This window comes from Saimiri boliviensis, chromosome 1 (assembly GCF_048565385.1).
Source record: "Saimiri boliviensis isolate mSaiBol1 chromosome 1, mSaiBol1.pri, whole genome shotgun sequence".
Taxonomy (NCBI): domain Eukaryota; kingdom Metazoa; phylum Chordata; class Mammalia; order Primates; family Cebidae; genus Saimiri; species Saimiri boliviensis.
The window spans coordinates 154510376-154535654 of record NC_133449.1 but is presented as its reverse complement, the minus strand read 5'-3'; positions in this window follow the sequence as shown (position 1 = coordinate 154535654).

Here is a 25279-nt window from a genome sequence, read left to right as displayed (position 1 = left end):
TTAGCCCTTTGTCACATGGATCGATTGCAAAAATTTTCTCCCATTCTGTAGGTTGCCTGTTCACTCTGATGATAGTTTCTTTTGCTGTGCAGAAGCTCTCAAGTTTAATTAGATTGCATCTGTCAAATTTGGCTTTTGTTGCCATTGCTTTTGGTGTTTTAATCATGAGGTCTTTTCCCGTGTCTACGTCCTGAATGATATTGCCTAGGTTTTCATCTAGGGTTTTTATGGTTTTAGGTCTTACATTTAAGTATTTAATCCATTTTGCATTAATTTTTGTATAAGAGGTAAGGAAGTGGTCCATTTTTCATTTTCTGCATATGGCTAGCCAGTTTTCCCAACACCATTTATTAAATAAGGAATCCTTTCCCCATTGCTTGTTTTTGTCAGATTTCTCAAAGATCAGTTGGTTGTAGATGTGTGACATTACTTCTGAGGCCTCTGTTCTGTTTCGTTGGAGGAGACCATTATTCTTTTTTTTTTTTTGGCTTAAATTTATTTATTTTTATTTATTTTTCTAAATTGCATTTTAAGTTTTGGGGTACATGTGAAGAACATGCAAGATTGTTGCATAGGTACACACATGGCAGTGTGATTTGCTGCCTTCCTCCCCTTTACCTATATCTGGCATTTCTCCCCATGCTATCTCTCCCCAACTCCCCACCCCCCGTCCCTCCCCCATTTCCCCCCAACAGACCCTAGTGTGTAGTGCTCCCATCCCCGTGTTCATGTGTTCTCATTGTTCAACACCCGCCTATGAGTGAGAACATGCGGTGTTTGATTATCTGCTCTTGTGTCAGTTTGCTGAGAATGATGGTTTCCAGGTTCATCTGCCCCTACAAAGAACACAAACTCACCATTTTTGATGTCTGCATAATATTCCATGGTGTATATGTGCCACATTTTCCCTGTCCAGTATATCATCAATGGGCATTTGGGTTGGTTCCAGGTCTTTGCTATTGTAAACAGTGCTGCAATGAACATTTGTGTGCATGTGTCCTTATAGTAGAACGATTTATAATCCTTTGGATATATACCCAGTAATGGGATTGGTGGGTCAAATGGGATTTCTATTTTTAGGTCCTTAAGGAATCACCACATTGTCTTCCACAATGGTTGAACTAATTTACACACCCACCAACAGTATAAAAGTGTTCCTGTTTCTCCACATCCTCTCCAGCATCTGTTGGGAGACCATTATTCTAAGTGAAGTAACTCAGGAATGGAAAATGAAACATTGTGTGTTCTCACTCATAAGTGGTTGCTAATCTATGAGGATGTAAAGGCATAAGAATGATGCAGTGGACTTTGGGGACTCGGTGGTAAGGGTGGGAGGGAAGTGAGGGATAATAACTACACATATTATTTACACATTTTACGTACTGTAGGGTGCAGTGTACACTGCTCAGGTGATGGACACACCAAAATCTCAGAAATAACTACTAAAGAATGTATTCATGTAACCAAACACCACCTGTTCCTGAAAAACCTATTGAAATTAAAAAAAAATAATAATCTAGTTGTGCCCTGTCCAATATAACAATCACTAACCAGATATATTGTCAAGCACTTGAAATGTGGAAAGTTAGAATTAACAAGTGCTATAAGTGTAAAATGTTTCATACTATATTTGAAAGAATTAGTGTAAAAAAGAGAATGTAAAATATTAATAGTTTTAAATATAGATTATTTGTTAAGATGATATTTCACATACATTGGATTAACTGTCATTACAATTTCTCCTGTTTTTTATTTTATTTTTATTTTTGTACGTATTAAAAGAAAACACTGCAAACTGATCTTACTTTCTGGGTTTTGGGAACACTTGGGGTCAGACTAGTGCACACCTGGGCTTGGTGAGGTTATCTTGGAAGGACTCTGGATAGACCTGTGCTACCCCAAGTGTGGTCTGTGAACTAGTTTGCAGTGACCTTAAAACAGAAACTGAGAGTAAGCATCCATAGAAATTTACGGCAAGTTAACATTGCCACAGTATTTTTATTGTATTTTACAAAACTATCAGTCTGCAACCGATTAGAAATTTAAAAACAAATAAACAAAAAACCTGGTTCTTCATTGTGGACAGTTTGGGAAGCATTGGGATAGACAGGTCTAAGAATGCATTCACCATCAATGTTTTCCATTAGTTCTCCTCCTAACTTCTGTGAATCTGTGTTTCATAGTTGGACATAGTTCATAGTCATCCTCATCAAAAGAGAAGCTCTGTAAGAGCCAGATTTAGCCAGTTCACAATAATTCAAAGTATAAAAAGTATTGGTGTGTACACTGTCAAACAGGAATGCAGGTGTTCTAAGGCAAGCTCAGGGAGAACAGAACCCTCCCTTCTTCCCTCCCATGGGCCAGAAGGGAAAAAGGTCGCTTGATCTTGATTTTTGTATGAATACAGACCTTGAAAGCAGGGCCTCACGATCCTTCTGTTTTTTTTTGGGTTTCAAGCAGAAGATGTCAGAAAAATGACTACAGGAATAATCGGCTTGTGGTGGCCAAGCATTCATAGCAACATCACTTTGTGAAAAAATGAAAATTAAAAACATATTGTTAGGAAAAGAAGGGCCCGTGTCTTTCGCAAATGTAATTATGCAAGGCTGCTCTGCCTCCGATCTAAGGCGATGTAGTAATGCTCATAATCATTAAGGGTTATGAAGCTCCACTATGAGCCAAGCTATTGAAATAATTCATGTGCGTTATTTAATTCTCAGAAATCTTTTGAGTAGGTATTATTGCAATATTCATTTTAAGAATAGGAAACTCGGACCAGTGAGTTTAATTAAATTGTACAAGATCACTCAGTGAGCAATTGGTGACATGGAGATTGGAGATTTAATCCCACATCTGTAACAAGAGTGTAGTTGTGGTTCTTAACCCTAAATCCATGCTGGTCCTCTCCCATCCACATGTCTTATTTTTTTCATCCATATTACTGGCCTTTGTCACTCTAAAGACACACCACAGCAACTGCAGCACAAAATAACAGAAGGAACAGTGAAGTTGGCGTTAGCTAACTGGGTGCCAGACCCAGATTTGTTACTAAATAACCATAAATGTTAAATAGCTAGAACTCAAATTTTCTCACCTTAAAGATAGTAATAACTATGCTGGTACCATCTATCTATTTCACAGAGTTCTTGAGAGGTTGAAATGAGGTAGTAACTGTGAAAATTCTTTGGAAACTGTAAAGAGCTATTGACTCAAAGGTGTTACCAGTTGTTACCTTGGAAAACTGAAACAAGTATGTTCATCTCAGAAGAGATTCAAAATTATTAGATTATTAGATTCTTACAGCATTTTTAGTAAAATAGACTTAATCTGGGCTAAGTAAACAATTCCAGACAGGTATCTTTATAAGCCCAGAATTACGCAATGATACGTTTACAGCCATAGAATATATATTCCCTGCCCTCAAAAAGTTTATCACTCTGTTCAAGCAACACTAAAGCAAAAATTTAGAAAGCCACACAAGATTGTGAAAGTAACCAAGAACTGGATGGCATGGTACAGACTCAGAGGAGAAAAAAATATACCTGAAAGGTGAATGGTTAGGAAAGGCTTGATGAAAAAAGCAATCCTTGACCATGAACTAGAAGAAGACTTAGAAATCAGCTCCCACCTTCTGCACATGGGAAATGGAAGCTCAGATAATAGGATGTAATGTGCCCAAGACCTCACAGAACTGTAGTGGAAAACGCAGGATCATCTGATAACAGGGCTTCATCCTCCTCACTTTCATAGTTGTCTTGTCTTTTCTTTTCTTTTCTTTTCTTTCTTTCTTTCTTTCTTTCTTTCTTTCTTTCTTTCTTCTTTCTTTCTTTCCTTTCTTTTCTTTTCTTTTCTTTTCTTTTCTTTCTTTCTTTCTTTCTTTCTTTCTTTCTTTCTTTCTTTCTTTCTTTCTTTCTTTCTTTCTTTCTTTCTTTCTTCTTTCTTTTTTGAGAGTCTCTCTGTCACTCAGGCTGGCGTGCAATGTTACAATCTTGGCTCAGTGCAGCCTCTGCCTCTTGGGTTCAAGCAGTTCTCCTGCCTCAGCCTCCTGAGTGGCTGAGATTACAGACATGCGCCACCATGCCCCGCTAATTTTTGTATTTTTAGTAGAGACGGGGTTTTGCCATGTTGGCCAGGCTGGTCTCAAACTCCTGACCTCAAGTGATCTGCCTGCCTCGGCCTCCCAAAGTGCTGGAATTACAGGCATGAGCACCCACGCCCGACCCATAGTTCCATTTTCAAAGGAGCTAAGTTTACCCGAAGCAATGAGGTCTCAATGTGGAGATTTTTAGTCAGGTTCTCCTCCTATGACAAAAGACAGCCTGGCCTAAAGAGTTAAAATAGGGAGTTTGTAAGAATGAGAATGCAAACTTCAAATGCCCTACCTACTGCAACACTGTTTTTCAGATAAATTGTGTCCCATCAGAGTCTGTGAAAGCACACAGTGTCTCCAAGGCTCCTGACAAAACATGATGGCCATGTACAATTCACAGCTACTCCAAATAGTGTCTGCCCTTGCCCATGCATGTCCAATGTCCAAGTAGCAGCTCATTGCAAAAACAAGCTTTCAGTGCAATTTGTTGAAGTCTCTAAATCTGAACAAGAGGTCATAACAACAACAATAACAAAAACCATAACTGGAAAAGTATGGCCAAAACAAGGGCAGAGAGGAGACAAACATTCCTAATACTTGTACCATCACAGATCTGGATGGTGTTTCTTGAGGTGAAGTTGAGAAGTTGAGGCTACTTCAAGGCAGTTCTGAGAGACTGCAGTGGCCGAAATGGGACCTGCTTTGAGCGCCAAGCCATCACCTGAGGTTCAAAGCTTGCTTTCCAATGTTTAAGCAATTTAAAAATGGAGAAATAAATAGTTGCAGGATACCCTCCAGGCCAGGTTGAATCCTTGCCCATGGAACACCCTGATTTCTCTGCCCAGGCCCTTGGTAGGCAAAAAAGAGTCCAGAAAGAATGCACTCACCTCTCCAGGGGCTACAGCCAAGTAGATAAAAGATTATTGACATGTCAGAACCCTTTTCTGCTGAGGCTTTACTGTGTCAGGAGTCCACCACTTGTAAATGTTCCCCCTATATACAGCCCAAAGTGACTGCCATGCTGTGGCCCTGTTCTTCCTAAAGCAAGATATTGGCAAATCCAAACATGTCACGGTAGAGAGAAATAAAAGAATGCAACCATCTTCCAGGGCTTTTGGCTGCAGCAGGAAATCTGTGCCTAGTGATGATTAATTCTTTCACTTCTCAGTTAAAATGCAAAACAATTCAAGATGTGGATACAGTTCCTTTTTGCTAAACACCTTAGTGGCTTGGTAGCTCAGCTCTGGAAGGTTGAGAGCCTTATCAACCAAGTTCAGAGGGTTTGAGGTATGCCATTCGCTTCATCAATTTCATTTCCTTTTTGGCACGGTGAAAAGTCAAGCATCCCACTTTGCCTGCTCTTCTCAAGCTACTACCTTGGATCTGGGTCTTATTATTGATCATGGTCCTAGATTGATTAGGTCAAGAAAGCTAATTACATATTTTTTTCTCTTCCCAACTTCAATAAATTGCTAGTAACTTCTTTGAGCACATTCTGAAATATCAAGTTTCAACAGGAAAGAATTCTGTGATGGGCCAGTGATGCCGTCCACAGCCTTGGTGTAGGATACAGGAATAAAGGTATGCATGATATACCCCATCCCATACTGTTGACCTTCTCTTGTCTTTTATGCATGGTCTCAGAGCTAAGTTACTGTAATGGCAAGCTTTCAAAACCATTGGTTTTAACACAATAGAAGTGTAATACATAGGTCTAAGTATGAGTGCTGTATGACTATATCCATATTCATTGTCTACTAGTTAATATTTGAAGGAGAGAGAGAGAGAGAGAGAGAGAGAGAGAGAGAGAGAGAGAGAGCGCGCCAGAGCCAGACAGAAAATACATACGGATTGAGATCGTATGTAGGTCAACAGTCATAGTTCAAAGAGTAGAATAGTACTCTGGTCTTGTATATCAGGCTGTTTTTGGTGAGCCCTTGATATTTCTGTTCAGTTACTGGATCTGTTCCCTCCTTTCCCAGGTCCTTTTCTCACTGACTGGCTATAGATGCTATTAATAGAGGTGATATTAGTGGATTTTGCTTCCCTGTATATTCTTGTAAACTTTTCATTTCCTACTTTATTGATTAGGATATGTTTGACTCCAAATAACAGAACATTTGATTTTAAACAATAAGGAATTTATCATCTCATATACATTTTAATTAATATGAATAAGAAGTCTGGAGTTAGAACAGCTCTAGAATTGATTAACACAGTGGCCCGTCAGCACCATTAAGGATGCAGACTCTTCATTTTATTAAGGATACTTTCCCCAGGGCCCTTCAGCTATTCTTTTGTGTCTCATTGGCTGGACAGCATCACCTCTCTTCACCCAAGCCAATCAATGGCAAAGGGATTGGGACCATGATTGACTTGGACTTGGCTTAGGCTCTGAGTCATTGTAGGGCACAGATAGATTCCCCCCAGAAGAAAATCAGGGCTCTGCTAGCAAGGGGAATGGAAAGTGGTTGTTGGGTAGGTGATGCCCCCCAATAACAGGAGCCTTTATTGCTACAGAGGATAGACAGTGGAAAAGAAAAAGTGCTGTATCTTTTGGTTTTTAAATTTTAAAAGCCTAGGCTGGTCATATACAAAATAGCTAGAAGACTATGAAATGAATAAGAGCAAAGGTTTCCCTATACTTGGGGAGTAAAGATTACCTAGGTGACGTGAAGGTGAGAATGTCAAAGGGAAGCTGGAGAGCTTAGGTATGAGTGGTCTCCAAAGTTTCCCTTGTCTCTGTTTCCTCCCTCCCTCCTACCTCAGCCCAGGCAGAACTTCAGCAGGCAGGGCTACTGGACACAGAAAGGATGGGGGGATTCAGAAATATGGAAGTAGAGATCTCCACAATTCCCACCGATACTGAAGGAGTACAGCGTCCCACTCCCCATACCAACAAGCACCGCAAAGCCACAGCAACATGATCCAGGGAGTCAGTGACCCTGAAGAGGCTTTGAGGTAGGAACAAGGTGGAACTCGAGATCAAAGGTTCAAAATCTCAGCAGTGGCTAAGTGATGATACCTCCACAATGCCTATCAGTGCCCCAGTGCTCTATAAAAACCTCCCTCCAGATATGGTATGTAAGTTTATGTCTGCAGAAAGAACAGGAGAGGAGTGGGCCAGGGAAGGGGTAACTGGTGGAGGAAGTGGCTTATTGGAAGGTCCAGAGAGTGAAGGAGAGTCTGGCATTTTTGAAGACCTGGAGAAGCATAGGTGCCAGGGCAAGTATAAGGTTGGGGAGAAGGGCAGGTGAAAGGTCAAAGCCCGTAGGGTTGTACTTGGCACACAGCGTGCAATGACATCTGTTGGTATTATTGTTTTTATTATTAATCCTAAGGACAATTGGAAGTCATTGAGGGAATAAAGCAGGGGAGCAACTGATGAGATTTCCACTTAGGATGTTTAAAAAGTCACTTCTTAAGGATGGTAAGTTGGTGATTTACTGAGAGATGGAGAGGCAGAGAAACCAATCGCTTCCCTGTACTCTAAGAATATTCTAGGTGAGTCTGGAGGGGAAGTGGATCTTCCCTTTTCTGCAGGCACTAACATTCTAAGTCCTAATATGTATCCTGACATAGCTCTTGGTCTAGAGAGTATCTACTTGGTCCTCCTTATTGAGGGGGGAAATCCCCAATGGCTTCCCCTGTGAATCTGCAGAAAGGAGGACTTGGGCTAATTTATAAATAAGTAAACTTATTGTCCACTTACTATCACAGGTGTGAAAGTTGACCATGGGTTGCCTACTGTACACGGAGGTATCTTCCTGGAGGTTTAACAGCCCCTGGTTCCTGACAGGTCAGGCATGCAGCCCCTAACAGATACCACTAAATGGTTGTCAGAGGCCTAGAAGACAATCATACCCAACACTGCCCCTCTGGCCTGTGGCATGTTGCCATCTGAGATGCTTTCTGTATCAATGGATTTAAAACCCCATGACTTCTCCTATCATAGAAAGTGGGTGTGGTAAGTCAGGAAGGACCATCATCTCAGTAGGCAGGTATATAATTCCTATGCAGGAAATTTAATCTTATGGAAAAGGAGAAACTCTATAGACTTCCCTAGGTGTGTCTGTCTGGAAGATATAAAAACAGGGCACATAATGAGAAAAACATTTTATGAAGAAAAGTAGGAAAAGCTTAAAGGTGTGAGTAAGAATAAGAAAAAACATGGTGGATTTTTATTCTAAAGGCATGAAGACAAATTCCCTTGAATGAAATCAAGGTTACAAACTAAAGGGTCATGCAGAGTACTCCAAATATTTCTTTGAGATATATGACATTCAAGTCCCCCAGTAAACAATGAAGTGAAAAAAGAAGGAAAGTCAGGAAGAGATGGCAGCTTCTGACAAAGTACTCCACTTGAAACCTGCTTTAGATGGTGTTCATTTTCTGTAAGGGTGGCTACATTCCTTTAGGACAGGAAACCAGGGGACAGATATTTCACCTCACCAACCGTATATTCTCAGGCTTCCCTTAGTGTTTCTGATGACCAATGGCCTTTTTAGCACTTACCTGTATTGACAAGAACCTTCACAGGACTCCCTGGGAAGCCCCTGTGCAGGAACACCTGTGCCAGACTAGTCTTTGATGAATTTCTAGGACAAACTGTAGTGAAATATAAAACCCCTGGGAGAATGACCTGACCTCAGTGCAAGATGACGTCAGTGCTAATCAGGAGAGTGAGCCCATTGCTGGACTTTTCTTAGATGGTTGAATCTGCCGTGTTCCAGTCAAGGAGGCAAAGGTACTGTCTTCATGTGTCCTGGTGAGGATAAATTTTATGTGTTGACTTGGCTGGGCTACAGCATCCAGAAATTTGGTCAAATATTATTCAAGATGTTTCTGTGAAGGTGTTTTATGACTTTTTTGGTAAGATTAATGTTTAAATCAGTGGATTTTGAGTTAAATAGGCTCTTCCATAAAGTGTGTTGGCATTATCCAATCATTTGAAGGTCAGAAGTTCAGCCTTTGTTCTAAAGACTGACCTCCCCTGAGCAAGAGGGAATTCTAGCAGTGGACTGCCTTTGAATTCAAGCTGCAGCTCTTCCCTGAGTCTTCAGCCTCCTGGCCTAGTCTATCAGATATTGGACTCACCAAGCCTCCATAATCATATGAGCTAATTCCTTAAAATATGTATCTATGCATATGTATTTATGCATATATGTATGTATGTAGTACCTACCTGCCTACCTACCTATCTATCTATGTATCTATCTCCTGTTCTGTTTCTCTGGAGAACCAGTACAGCCCTGATAACAGAGTCAATGTGTAAATTGTGTGGTTTGGGCCAGTGGTTAAGGACATGGGTTCTGGAGCCACATAGGCCAAGTTGTGAGTCCAGCTCTATCATTTGCTATCTATATTATCCCGAGCAATTGAACTTCTCTAAGTATTAGTATTAGTATCCTCTTTTGTAAAAACAGAGAGCATAATAAAATCTACCTGTGTTTACTAGGAATATCTCAGTTGCAAATAATAAAACACAACTCAAAAAGGCAAAAGCCAGTGCTGCTGAAACTTTGATGGATGGCAGGACTTAGGTCTTAAGTGGAGAAGAAAAAAGGTGGAAAGTGACATTTTTGGGTCTATGTACCTGAAAAGTGTAGTTACACTTGCTTCAGGCACAGTGGGATCAAGGGTTTAAACAACGATTTTCAGGAATTTGTCTCTTGATTTTCAGGCTCTGGCTTCCTCTTCATTGGCTTCTTAGACTTCCAGAAGCTCCAGAATCATACCTTATCAGTTTGAAAAGTACAGAAGATGCAGCATCTTTCCCAGTAGTTCCAGAAAAAGTCCTTCCATTGTTTTGGTTTTATTTGCTCTGATTTGGATGGTGGTTCACTTGTGAATCAATCACAGTGCTCAGGTGAATGCAATATTTTCCTGCACCTCAAGCCAAAGCTGTGTGATTTTGGGGTCCAAACTTTTCAAATCCAAGGTGCCTTGAGGCATTTAGCCATTGCTGGCCATCATAAGCCAGGCTTTGGTAAAAACAAATTAGACCTTTGAAGTTTTGGATCTAGTCTTTGCAGCGAGGTATTCTGCTTATTAAATAGTTCCCATTAATGAAGTATTTCCTGGGAGGTCCCCAGAACTATCTTTTTTTTTTTCCTAATTGAAAGTTTTAATTAAGTTTAAATTAGACAACATGACTACAAAATGGGAGAAATAAAATAGGACAAATAAAAAGAAAACCTACAGAGGAAATTAAACTCGTAAATGGATATTGGGCAGGACCATGTGGGTGAGCTGGGATTAAATGGCTCATCTTTGAGAGGGACCTTGGCTCCTTGCTGTAAGTAAATGACCTTCTCCAATGCACTGAATGGTATCCTAATGGCCTAAAAGGCTTAATGCACCTCCCCAATTTATTTCTCACTGATCAGTGGGTCCACTGAGTATAATGCACTTCCCTGTATACCCAAAGTAAATGACTAGAAGATGAGAATGTAGAAAGAGTTACTAAACTTTAAACCAACATAAAGATTTATGTCACTAACTTTTCCTTTTTCACAATGTGTTTTCTGACAGACTTGATTTTAAAGATTATGAAACACTCCCAGCTTATTGTCCAAAGGCCTTTCCAGAAATATAAATTACTGGATAATGACCTAAGTGACTCAAGCATGTTGGAAACATCTTTGCTCAGATACAATTTCAGGGGTCTTAGCTATGGGAAGCTCATTACTGGTACCAATGGTTAGATTTTTGTGATTTTTTAAAATTATGACCTGTAGCACCACACATCAGTCACTGTGAGTCACAACGAATAAGAAAAGCAAATATGTTCATGATCCTCAAGCAAGTCTATTTGTCTTCTGGACTTTTGGAGAACATTTCCTGGGTGCTAAGTCAACCATGTTGAGGGCTGATTCAAAGAGGATGGCTGGTCCACTTGGCAAGGCCACTTTTATCCTCTTTTTTTGCCAGTCACCCAGAAGAGTGTTTGAAAGTCATTGGCAGCATTTATTTCTCTTGATGAATTCATCCAACTTTGGCAAGAGAAAATGTTTCTGTGTTGCCTGTGGTTGTAGTGCAAAACTCTGAGGGTATGCAAGTAATTCCAAAATAGCCCATTGGAAGTCCTTATTTGATTGGTTTTAGATATTAAAATGAAGATAAGCATTTTTATTTACAATTGGAATTTGGAGAAATAGGTAGAAAATTTAATTATTCTACTACAATTATTTATGAAATGAATATTTATTGAGTACCTATTATGTGACAGGCATTGTGCTAGGTGCAGAGAATACTCTGGTAGGATAAAATTTGATATACTATCCTCCCTCATGGAGCTTCCTGTTTAGTGGGAGAGTCATATTTAAAAATATACAAGTAAATCTAATTTCCAATTGTGATAAGTTCTGTGCAGCAAATGAATAGGGTACTAGGGGAGAAGATAATAGAAACCCTTGATGAGGAGGTTAGAAATACACATACACACACACACACTCATGCACACACACACGTATGTATATAAGCAAGAAGAAATGAGTTGTGTCCTAAAGAAACTAACTGTTCCCTCTTGAAGTCCATATTTAAGTGAATAATGACCTGAAGCAACAGGGTACTCAAGGCATAGATTTAACATTTTATGAATTGTGTTAACATTTGGAATCGTTATTTGGTAAACATGGAAATTACTAAAATGGATTAGGAAGGTCAAGGATGTTTTAAAAATTGAATACTTCCGCTCCCTTAAAGGAACCCAACATAATCAAAAATAAAATTTGTTTTACCGCACCTATTCTTATTAAATGTAATTTTAATATCTTTGAGAGTAAGACTTAATTTTGTATATTTAGGAAGAACTCAATCCAAATTAATATTGTTTCAATAGCTTGTGCCTTTCTATACCTTACTGTTTATGCTCTTATCAGCTTATAGTTTATTCTGCTCATCACCATCACCATGACATTTATTTCACAAAAAATTATTGAGCACTGGATTAGTCAGCTTGAGCTGCCATAATAAAACACTACAGACTGGATGACTTAACCAGTAGAAATGTATTTTCTCATGTTGTGGACGCTATTAGTCTAAGATCAAGGTGCCATAAGGATTGGTTTCTGGTGAGACCTCTCTCCCTGGTGTGCAGGTGGCTCCCCCTCTTTTGCTGTGTCCCTATATGGCCTCTTCTCTGTGTATGACTGGGAGAAAGTAAGCTCTGGTATCTCTCTTATAAGGACATCAGTCCTATTGATAATTCAATAGGGCCCCTAAATAGGCCCCATCCTTATGACCTCATTTAACTTTAATTATCTCCTTAAAGTCCTGTCTCCAAATACAGTCACATTGAGGGTTAGGGCTTCTATGTATGGGTTTTGGAGAGACAGGATTCAGTCCATAATAAGCATCTGCTGCAGTGCAAACGCTATGCTAGACACCAATAGACAGTGGTGAACCAATTAGTTACTATTCCCCCTCTCATAGAGCTTCCAGTCTAGCTGGATGGGTTCACAGTAAACAAATAATTGCACATATTTATATAATTATTGTCATAGTGAGCACATCTTGTGGAAAAACCTGAATCTGTGCAAAGCCCAAAGATAGCCCTTGTCTAGAAGCTTTGGAGTGAACATCAAGGTTAGCAAGAGTAATACTGTGAATAAGTTCTTAATTCAAAGTGTTGGAACAGATCATATGTAGTAGACAAAGCAAATGAGCTGCAAAAATGAAAATTCAGCCTTTTTAAAAAGAATAATGCGGTGTTTCCATCTCACATTTAGAATTACTTCAATATCCACTATAAAAATTCATGAGTGAAGGACTTGCTTTTAGAACAGTTGTTACGACCAAAAGAACAGATGTTACAGCTCGATCTCCCTAATTATTTCAGCCCAATCATTCAATTACCAAAATCCAGCCTTTGCTATCAGAGACAATATGAAAAGAAGGGATGAGCAATTGCCTAGGAATGTTAGGCTGTTAGACAATCTGGATATCTCTGCTTCTGAAAACATCTTCAAACTACCAGTCTTCCCCACATACCAGAAGCAGAATTTTGTTTTTCTGGGATTTTTGGTCAACTACCTTCCCTGATTCTTCTTTTTGTGTACTTTGACTAAATTGACAATCACAAACTAGACTTGGGCTTTGTGCATAATCCCAAGAGGTACCAGGCTCACAAAATTCATGCATGTTGCTTACCTTGTCTCGCCATATCACAGCTCAGAGGTTGTGAGCTGTGACACAGAAGCACGGATGGAACACCTCTGTTATGCTCAGAGGTCCCATGGAAAATATCATAGCTGCAATTCCTCCAAATCTGGGAATAGTTTGGCTAGTACAGTACAACTCACTGATGCAAATGTCTACACTGGTTGTTGATCAAAATAGCAAAAACTGAAGTCATTTTGCCCTCTCTTTTACGACCATTACAGATTCAATCTCAAACTGAACATAAAAAGAAAAAAAACGAAGGAGGAGGTCCCATAAGAATGTTCTCAACTGAAACCAAATAACAAAAGAACTGGAAGAGAGAGCGGGGGCAGGGGGATGGTGGAGGAAAATAAGATGAAACCCTGCAGAAATGGTCAAAAAAATAATTTTCTGGGTTGTGATCTCCTGGCTCCTTAGGGCTCAGTCTCTGTGGGATCAAATGTCCCACCTATATCCTGTTTTCTTATCATTTCACTCTCTCTTCCTTACTCTCCTGACACCTATAAACATTCTGATTTATTTTTTATGACACAAATTTCCAAGTCTTAAAAACATTGAATAGTTAATTTTGTCATAGCTGATTTAAAATAGACAAGAATGGAGACTATCACAACATGCTAAATATGCAGCTTTTGATCTTAATATCATCCCAAACCTGCATCAGATCTATTTATTTTAACTAAAGAAATGAGGTATTTCAGATGCAAATAGGAACTTTCGATGCACCCTCCCTCTCTCCTTTTCCTGTCCATCGTTTACAGTGGTAATTACTACTGTGGTTCAGTGTTTATCAACCACATATTATACCTTTGCCATGAATTTAGATAAGCAGATATCCATAAATATTAGATAATATTTGCAGATTAAAAATTTGCATGTAAAAAATATTACGCCACTTATAGTCTTTGGAACGGGCTTTTATTCTCTCAATATTCTATTTTTGAAATTAATACATGCTGATAAAAACAGCTCTAACTCATTTTTACTTAAAGCATTAAGTAAAGCATTAAGTGAACATACTTCAGTTCATTTTTCAGGTTTCCTCTTTTTAAAACAAATTTCGATATGCTTTATTTAGGAATAAAAATCCTAAATTATAAAAATTATCCTTTTCTACAAAGGTTCTATACATTTGATCCTTCTCTTCTGCCAATTTATGGAGGTATACTTGGCAAATAAGAATTGTATATATTTAAGCTATACAAAGTGATGTTTTGTTTTGTTTGCCATACAAACAAATCGTTGTGAAGTGATTACCATAATCAATCTAAGTATCATATCCATAGTTGCCTTTTTTGGGGGTGAGAATATTTAGCATCTACTTTCTTAGCACATTTCAAGTATGCAATACAGCATTACCAACTACAGTCACCATGATGTATATTAGTTCTTTAGAACTTACTCATCCTGTATTACTGCACCTTTGTTCCCTTTGACCAACATTCCCCAATAAGCTTTTCTGTTTTTTATTTTATCTGTTTTAAAATAAATTTTATTGTATGTATTTCAAGAACATCTTTATTTCTGCCTTCATTTCATTGTTTATCCAGTCAACATTCAAGAGCAAGTTGTTCAGTTTCCATGAAGCTGTGCGGTTCTGAGTTAGTTTCCGCATTCTGAGTTCTAACTCGATTGCACTGTGGTCTGAGAGACTGTTTGTTATGATTTCTGTTCTTTTGCATTTGCTGAGGAGTGATTTATTGCCAATTATGTGGTCAATTTTAGAGTAGGTGTGATGTGGTGCTGAGAAGAATGTATATTCTGTGGATTTGGGGTGGAGAGTTCTGTAAATGTCTATTAGGTTTGCTCGTTCCAGGTCTGTGTTCAGGTCCTGGATATCCTTGTTGATTTTCTGTCTGGTTGATCTGTCTAATATTGACAATGGGGTGTTAAAGTCTCCCACTATTATTATGTGGGAGTCTAAGTCTCTTTGTAGGTCATTAAGAACTTGCCTTATGTATCTGGGTGCTCCTGTATTGGGTGCATATATATTTAGGATCGTTAGCTCTTCTTGTTGCAGTGATCCTTTTACCATTATGTAATGTCCTTCTTTGTCTCTTTTGATCTTTGTTGCTTTAAAGTCTATTTTATCAGAGATGAGAATTGCAACTCCTGCCTTTTTTTGCTCTCCATTTGCTTGGTAGATCTTCCTCCATCCCTTTATTTTGAGCCTTTGTGTATCCTTGCATGTAAGATGGGTTTCCTGGATACAGCACACTGATGGGTTTTGGCTTTTTATCCAATTTGCCAGTCTGTGTCTTTTGATTGGGGCATTTAGTCCATTGACATTTAGGGATAGTATTGTTATGTGTGAATTTGATGCTGTCATTTTGATGCTACCTGGCTGTTTTGTTGGTTAGTTGATGCAGATTCTTGATTGTGTTGCTGCTTTTTTACCATTTGGTGTGTTTTTGGAGTGGCTGGTACTGGTTGTTCCTTTATATGTGTAGAGCCTCTTTCAGGAGTTCTTGTAGAGCAGGTTTGGTGGTGATGAAATCTCTGAGTGCTTGCTTGTTCACAAAGGATTTTATTTTTCCTTCACTTATGAAGCTGAGTTTGGCTGGATAGGAGATTCTGGGTTGAAAGTTCTTTTCTTTAAGGATGTTGAATATTGGCCCCCAGTCTCTTCTGGCTTGTAGGGTTTCTGCTGAGAGATCTGTTGTGAGTCTAATGGGCTTCCCTTTGTGGGTAACCCGACCTTTCTCTCTGGCTGCCCTTAGCATTTTCTCTTTCATTTCAACCCTGGTGAATCTGACGATTATGTGCCTTGGAGTTGCTCTTCTTGAGGAATATCTCTGTGGTGTTCTCTGTATTTCCTGGATTTGAATATTGGTCTGCCTTGCTAGGTTGGGGAAGTTTTCCTGGATAATATCCTGAAGAGTATTTTCCAGCTTGGATTCATTCTCTTCATCACATTCAGGTACACCTATCAGACGTAGATTAGGTCTTTTCACATAGTCCCACATTTCTTGAAGATTTTGTTCATTCCTTTTTGCGCTTTTTTCTCTGTTCTTGCCTTCTCTTTTTATTTCATTGAGTTGGTCTTCGACCTCTGATATCCTTTCTTCTGCTTGGTCAATTCGGCTGTTGAAGCTTGTGCATGCTTCACGAAGTTCTCATGTTGCGTTTTTCAGCTCCATCAATTCACTTATTCTCCTCTCTATGCTGTCCATTCTCGTCAGCAGTTCGTCCAATCTTTTTTCAAGGTTCCTATTTTCTTTGCGATGGGTTAGAACATGTTCTTTTAGCTCATTGTAGTTTCTTACTACCCATCTTCTGAAGTCTGATTCTGTCATTTCATCACCCTCCTTCTCCATCCGGTCTGGTTCCCTTGCTGGTGAGGAGTTGTGATCACTTTTAGGAGGAGAGGTGTTCTGGTTTCGGGAGTTTTCATCCTTTTTACGCTGGTTTCTACCCATTTTTGTGGGTTTATCCACCTGTTGTCTGTCTCTGTCCCAGGGAGTTGGAGCTTTATGAGTTTCCCTTGCACTACTGCCTTTTTTGATTTTTTTTTTTCAGGTCGGACCCGCCCAGCTAGCAGCACGCCTAGCCTCTGCCTGCCCGCAGGGGCTTTGCTGAGCTGCTGTGGGCTCCGCCCAGCTGCCCTGAGCTCTTCCCTGTAGTCCTTTTTATATGGGCGTAGTTAGAACTGTCTGGGCAATGGTGGCCCCGCCTCTGTTATGGCGGACTCTCTCTGTTGTGGCAGGTTGCCTCGGCAACGGCGGGTTGCCTCGGCAACGGCAGCCTGCCTCCGTAGCGGTGGAGAGTCTCAGTAATGGCGGAAGCCCCTCCCCCACGGAGCCGGACCGTCCCGGTTCAGCTGTGCTTGGTTTGAAGGGCTCAACCCAGAGGGTTTCCAATTACTGTTTTTGTTTTCGTTGTTGTTGGGGGTGGAGGGGTGGGACCAACCGAGCCTGATCACCTGGCTCCATGACTCAGAGTCTTTTCTTTTAAGTTGAACGACCCCGCGTTCCGGTCGCTTGTTGAAAAGGCGCCGGGATCTCCTGTGCTGCGACTCACGGAGTCGGCTCGAACCGCGGCGCCGGCTCCTGGCGGATTTTTTGCCTAGGAATCTCCTGGCCTGGCTCGCTATTTCAGATGAATGGGCTATTCTGCCGTCTCAAGGCTCTGCTCGCCAGCTAAGAGGGCTCCCAGACCAGTGGCTTTTTTACGGAGAACGGCAGCAACAGGGAGTGGTCACAGCAGCCGCGCGGGCGGAATCAGCCCCGCGGGGGCCAAAACAGCCGCACCGGCTGGGACTGCGACGCTGGCGACCCCTCTGCCTGGGTATCTCCTGGTCTGTGGGCAATAAGAGTTCGTCTGGAAATGCGGCGTCCACTCACCCTCTGCACTTTCACTGGGAGCTGAAGTCCTCAGCTGTTCTTAGGCGGCCATCTTGAAAGTCCTCCTACACATACCTTTTTATGTTCAGTTTGCCCATGTTTTCATATATATATATATATATATTAATTTCTTTATTATAGTAAGGAAAATGAACATGTTAATCAGCTCCCATGCTCTTATATGACAAGAGGAGCTACAGTCTATTCATTTCACAGAAATTCCTAATATAATACAATTTTATTAGCTGTAGTCCTCATGACTTCATATTTGCTACTCTGTATCCTTTGAATGGCACCTCCTCATTTTCATTTCCCTTATCCCACACCCCTGTTTTTGTTCTCTATCTCTGTAACCACTATTTTGTTCTCTATCTCTACGCATTTCTCCATTTCTTTCTTTCTTTTTCTTTTTTAAGATTCCACATGTAAGTAATATGCAAAATGTTTCCTTTATGTGTCTGGCTTATTTCACTTAGCATAGTGTCCTCCAGGTCCCACCATGTTGTGGCAAATGGCAGGATCACATTTTTTTTTTTTTTTTTGGATGAATTATATATGTATCCAGTCATCTGTCAGTGGACACTTAGGCTGTTTTCATATCTGGGCTATTGTGAATAATACCACAATGAAGGTAAGAGTGCAAATATTTTTCCAAGGTGGTGAATTAATCTCTTTTAAGTACATACCCAGAAGAAGGATTGCTAGATCATCTTGATAGAAATTCAGATTGTTTCAGATATTTTGTTATAATGAAGGAGACTTCAGTGACCAACTTTGTACCTTTTTCCTTGCTTACATATACAAGCTTTTGTCTTATAAGAAATAATAATAAATCTTATAAGAAATCTCCATGTCTAAGACAGTGTATTAGTTTCCTATAGCTGCTGCAAAGTAATTATTGTATACTAAAAGAAAACAAGAAAAGGTGGCCTAAAACAACAGAATTGTTTTTGGCAGGGGATTGAGTTTCACTCTTCTTGCCCAGGCTGGATTCCAGTGGTTCAATCTCAGCTCAAGACAACTTTTACTTCCTGGGTTCACCAATTCTCCTGCCTCAGCTTCCCGAGTAAGTGGGAATTAGAGGCATGTGCCACCATGCCTGGCAATTTTTTTTTTTTGTATTTTTAGCAGAGATGGCATTTTTCCATGTTGGTCAGGCTGGTCTCGAACTCCCACCTCAGGTGATCCGCCCACCTGAGCCTCCCAAAGTTCTGAGATTACAGGCATGAGCCACAGCGCCTGGCCAAGATACATTTTTTTCTGTCACATTTCTGAAGGTCAAATGTCTGAAGTAAAGATACTGGACACTTCCCCTACAGGCTCTCCAGGAGGTTCCATTTCTTGCCTCTTCTAGCTTCTGGTTGCTATTGGCATATTCCTAGACCTGCGGCTACACATTGCTCCAGTATCTGCCTATGTCTTCACATGGTGTTCTTCTGTGTCTCTCTTCTGTCTGTTTCTCTTCTTATAAGGACACTTGCCACTAGATTTAGGACTTACCTGCATAATTCAGGATTATCTCATCTTGAGATCCTTAAATTAGTTACATCTGCGTAAACCTTTTCCAAAATACAGTCACATTCACTGGTTCCAGGTAGATGTAACTTTTGAAGGATGTCATTCAGCCTACAACAGATGGTTTCCCAGCTCAGCATTATTGATGTTTTTCAGCCGGATAATTCTTTGTGGGGTATAGGTGACCCGTGCATTATAGGACGTATCTCTAGTCTTTATCCACTAGATACCCATGGTGTCCTTCCCCCTCACCTCAGCTGTGACAACCAAAATGGTCTCCAGGCTTTGCTAAATAACTCCTGAGTAAAGAACCACCACTCCTTTCTGACCCCACTTCCCTCCTGTTGAGAACAACTGATCTAGGAGAACGTTGCTGAATTTTACAGTATACACATTTTCAACTTTACTAGGTATTGTCAGTGGTTGTCCAAAGGCATTGTACCAACTTAAACTCTTACTAGCAGTATATGGTAGTTCTCTACATCATGACCAGGACCCAGCATTGTCAGACTTTCACATTTTTATCAATTTGAAGCTACCTCATTGCTGTTCTAATGTATAACTTTCTACCTGTGTGGTAGAGAATTTTTTCATTCACTTATTATCCATTTGGATGTCTTGGTCTATGAATTGCTGCTTCATATTCTTTGCCCATGTTTTTGGTTTGTTTTCAAGTAATCTTGTTTCTTTTTGAATTATGGGAGCTCTTGGAGATGAATCACTTTTCAGTTTTGTCCAGTCCTAATGTCTTCTCCTCATCTGTAGCTTGTCGTTCATTTTGTTTATGGTGTCTTTTGTTGTGCCAAATCTCTAAATTGCAATGTTGCCAATTTATCACTTCTTCTTTTTTTATTTATTTTTTAATTTAATTTATTTTATTGCACTTTAGGTTTTGGGGTACATGTGAAGAACATGCAAGATTGTTGCATAGGTACACACCTGGCAGTGTGATTTGCTGCCTTCCTCCCCTTCACTTGTATCAGGCATTTCTGCCTATGCTATCTCTCCCCAACTCCCCACCCCCACTGTCCCTCCCCTATTTTCCCCCAACAGACCCCAGTGTGTAGTGCTCCCCTCCCTGTGTCCATGTGTTCTCATTGTTCAACACCCGCCTATGAGTGAGAACATGGTGGTGTTTGATTTTCTGCTCTTGTGTCAGTTTGCTGAGAATGATGGTTTCCAGGTCCATCCATGTCCCTACAAAGGACACGAACTCATCATTTTTTATGGCTGCATAATATTCCATGGTGTATATGTGCCACATTTTCCCTGTCCAGTCTATCATCGATGGGCATTTGGGTTGGTTCCAGGTCTTTGCTATTGTAAACAGTGCTGCAATGAACATTTGTGTGCTCGTGTCCTTATAGTAGAATGATTTATAATCCTTTGCATATATACCCAGTAATGGGATTGCTGGGTCAAATGGAATTTCTATTTCTAGGTCCTTGAGGAATCGCCACACTGTCTTCCACAGTGATTGAACTAATTTACACTCCCACCAACAGTGTAAAAGTGTTCCTATTTCTCCACATCCTCTCCCACCAGCATCTGTTGTCTCTGGATTTCCTAATGATCGCCATTCTAACTGGTGTGAGATGGTATCTCAATGTAGTTTTGATTTGCATTTCTCTGATGACCAGTGACAATGAGCATCCTCTTAATGGTTTGTGACCTTTGGGTCCTTTAATGTCTGTTTTAAGTCTAAGGAGGCAGTCATACCACTTGAAGAAAAGACTATACAGAATAATCATGTTAGAAAAAATTTAGTGCTGTGGGAGGCATCATGATATATCGGAAAGGCACAGAATTGTAAGTGTGGAGGCCGTCGTCCCATCCTAGACAGGAAATCAAGGGATGTCAGAATAGCCTTTTCCTTTTTTCTTGATCTTTCAGCATGATTATTATGCTGTTTTATGACTCTCAGAGATTCTGACTAGTAATGAAATAAAGCAAAGTAGCTTGCTCATATTTGAAACAAAGACATATTCAGTAAAACTTTGTTGAAGGAACAAGCAGCAAGATGTCTAGCTGATCATTGCTATTACTAGTATAGCAGTACATATCTTACTCACTGGATCATTCACTTATCCACAACTGTGTATTTTGGAGAAATAACTCAGCAGCTTTGTATACAAGGACTTGTTTGAAAGGTAAGAGGATCTGAAACTCTACAAGGTCCTAATCCATTTAAAAAACTTTACAAACCTGTGAGTTCTCTAAAGGATAAAATCTATATCTCAAAATCAACTAACAGCCTTCTAGATTATTGGTAAGACTACCTGGACTATAACGAGGGAAAAAAACACAGGCCGGGCTTAGTGACTCACACCTGTAATCCCAGCATTTTGGGAGGCCAAGGCAGTGGATCACGAGGTCAGGAGTTCGAGACCAGCCTGACCAACATGGTGAACACCTGTCTCTACTAAAAATATAAATATTTGCTGGGCGTGGTGGCACACAGTTGTAATCCCAGCTACTCAGGAGGCTGAGACAGGAGAATCACTTGAACCCTGGAGGTGGAAGTTGCACTGACCTGAGATCGTGCCACTGCATTCCAGCCTCGGTGACAGAGCAAGACTCTGTCTCGAAAAACAAATCAAAACAAAATTTAAAAAACCACACACATGTGTGCGTACACGCACACACACACACACACACACACAGAGATAAACATAAATATTATACATATATACATATAAATAACAAAATGTCAGCCTGAAACACATTTTTCTTTTACTTTAAAATATCAGGATCAAGACTCATAGTGAACTCAGCTGATATTTTTTGTGATATCAAATTATATCACATATAATATGTACACACAATTTTTAGCAAAAAATACCTAAATTGTATTACTTTTCCCTAGAATTAATTTTTACAATAGCCATTGCTAGTTGGCCTAGTGACAATTACTTTAGGCTCTCTACAGAATGCTATATTCATCCTTTTCAGGAACACTACCTAAATATGATTTTAGTTTAATTGATGCAGTGAGTTCTCCTTTAAGTTTGATCTTGATATATGTGACATTGCCTTCAGCCAACTTAGGGATTTACCAAGCTCTCCACAATTATCATGAAGTTATACTGGCAAACGAATTCTTGAACTTCATGATTGAAATGTTTCCTGTTTAGTAAATTCAGTTTTGTATTTTCACAAATTTTTATTATGAAGCAAAAAAATAAAAATAAAAAGGTTCTCATTTATCTTAATTATAACAATACTCAAAAGATTAAGTCAAGAATACTGTAACTTTAAAATTCAATTGCTATTAAGTTACAGAGTCTTTAACTGTTACACACTTATGTACTGGTTAAGGTGGGAAGCTTTCATTTATATAACTGTGGGTATAAACTGAGACCTTCAACTTTTGATCAGTAAGCAGTGACATATGCCAGTTTCCCTCTAGTTAGTTTGGGAGTTTGCTTTCATATTCCATTAAAAAGGGTGAGACGTCTGGCCTATGATGTGATAGATGACCTTTCTGAAGATCATGGCACCTAATAGATCATTCGACATGGTCAGCTCTGACACATGACCGAATTCCTTAAGCATTAGAAAAACATCATGCAAGTCAATGCCATGTTGAAATGTGCTGTCATCTCCAGTGAGTGTCCACAACTGCCATCGGCAGCTTTGAGAATTGTTACCAATGATGCTGAGACAGGGAGTCAAGCCACATTCCTGTAGAGGAGTCCAAATTCATCGCAGGGGAAGAAAACAAAATCTAGACAGGAAATCAAGGGATGTCAGAATAGCCTTTTCCTTTTTTCTTGACCTTTCAGCATGATTATTATGCTGTTTTATGACTCTCAGAGATTCTGACTAGTAATGAAATAAAGCAAAGTAGCTTGCTCATATTTGAAACAAAGACATATTCAGTAAAACTTTGTTGAAGGAACAAGCAGCAAGATGTCTAGCTGATCATTGCTATTATTAGTATAGCAGTACATATCTTACTCACTGGATCATTCACTTTTTCATCAATTTAACAAATAGTTATTGAGTGCCAACCTTGAGCCAGGACCTTGACTAAGCACTGGGGTTCAGTGGCAAGTACAGATACTGTCCCTTTTCTCATGGAACATATAACCAAATGGGGAAGAGGAATATTTATGAATCAAACAGTCTCACAAGGATATTTAAAATTGCAGCTATTTGCTACAAAAGACAGGCACATAGTGCTTTAAGGCTTGAGCAGTGGAGATCAAGGAAGGCTTCTTTAATGAAATAGCGGTTAAGTTGTGAGCTAAGGATGAACAGAAGTTAAATATGGCAAAAGAGAAGTGACAGAAACATTCCAGCTGGAGTACAGCGTGTACCAAGGCTGCGTGAGGAGAGGAAGGAGGTAGGTGCTTTCTCAGGCTGGGAGAAGAGCAATATGGTATGGTGCTGTGTGAGGCTGGAGAGAGGAAGCTAGATTGTGCAGAGCCTTGCCATTCATATTCAGGTGTTTTGTTTGTAGTCCCTAAACAGGAAGCCATTATAGAATTTAAGCAGGAAGATGACAAAATCAGAGTTGAGTTCCAAAAAGATCATTCTGCCATATGATGAATGAAAGGATTGGAAATGGAGGGAAACCAAGAGGAGCTCTTAGGGATGATCAATTTCCATATTTCTAGCTTGCACAACAATGGTTGATGAGGCTGTTCACTAAACCAGGGAACACTGGCAAAAGATCGTCTTTAGGGAGGAAGCCTATGAGTTTGGTTAGAAACTGTAGTTCTCCAATAAACTCTTGGGTATGTGCGTGTGTGGCTTAGAAGAGAAGTCTAGACTAGAGACACCAAATAAAAAATTAGGAGTCACCTCTGTACATGAACATAGAAATTGAAGGTTAATTACTGTGGTAGATAGAGCAATATCCTCCCAAAGATGTCCATATTCTAATTCTCAGAATCTATGGATATGTCATTTTATTTGGGAAAGAGGAATTAAGATTGCTGATGGAATTAATATTGCTATTCAGCTGACTGTTGGGAGATGATCCTAGATTATCTGAGTGGTCACAGTGTAATCACAAGTGTCCTTAAATATGGAAGAGGGAGCAGAGGAGTCAGTATTAGAGTGATGCAATGAGAAAGACCTAACTAGTCATTGCGGGCTTGTAAAATGTAAGGGAGTCTCTAGCCAAGGAATAGGGACAACTCTAGAAGCTGATGAATATAAGAAATAGATTTTTCCCTAGAGTCTCCCAAAAGGAACATGACCCGCTGAAACGTTGATTTTAGCCTAGTGCAGTGAGACCCATTTCAGAATTCTGATTTTCAGAATTGTGAGATCATAAATCGGTGTCATTTTAAGCTACTAAGTTTGTGAATATTTGTTACAGCAGCAATAGGAAACTAATATAGCCAACTCAAAAAAAAAAAAAAATTAAGGGGAGAGAGGGCCTAAAACTGAATGGAGGAATCCAACGTGTAATGGCTACATAAAGAAGGATAAACATACAAATGAGACAGTGAGGAAAGAGAGGAGGTAAACCAGGGGAATGGAAGGTTCTTGGAAGCAGGAGGAGAGAATCTTTCAAGAAAGAGGTCAAACCAGGTAAGTATTCATTGGATTGGTTGATAGGAGCTCACTGGTGACTTCAGTGAGGGTGATTTTGTTAATGAGGAGTGCAGAGTCCTAATTGGGGTGGGATGTGGTGTGAATGGAAGGTGAAGAGGTAAAGACAGAGACTACAGGCAACTCTTGGAAGAAATTTGCCTGTGAAGTAGAAGGAAAAATTACAATTAATTTGGAAGAAACTTGTTTCTGAAAGAACCTTGACACAATTGACAATTTGGTCAAATCTTTGTTATAAGGACAGTTGTGTTCATTGTGGGGTGTTTATTATTCTTGATGTCTACCCACTCGATGCCAGTAGGAATTTCTGCCTTGATTTGTGTCAGCTAAAAATGTATCTAGACGTTGTCAAATATCCCCTGGGAGGCAAAATGCCCCTGTTGGAGAAACATTATTTTGGATGCAAAACATAGAATTCCCTGAGTTTGAGTTTATTCAAGTACATCAAACTTACTTCTTCTAAAGCTTAAAAGGTCATCAAATGAGTAAGACATATTTGAATGGATCCTTTAAAGTTCATGTCTGTAGAAGTGCATGATTCTTTGGGTATCTGTCTACTTTGAATTGATGCAAAGTGATTTTGTATAAATGATATTGC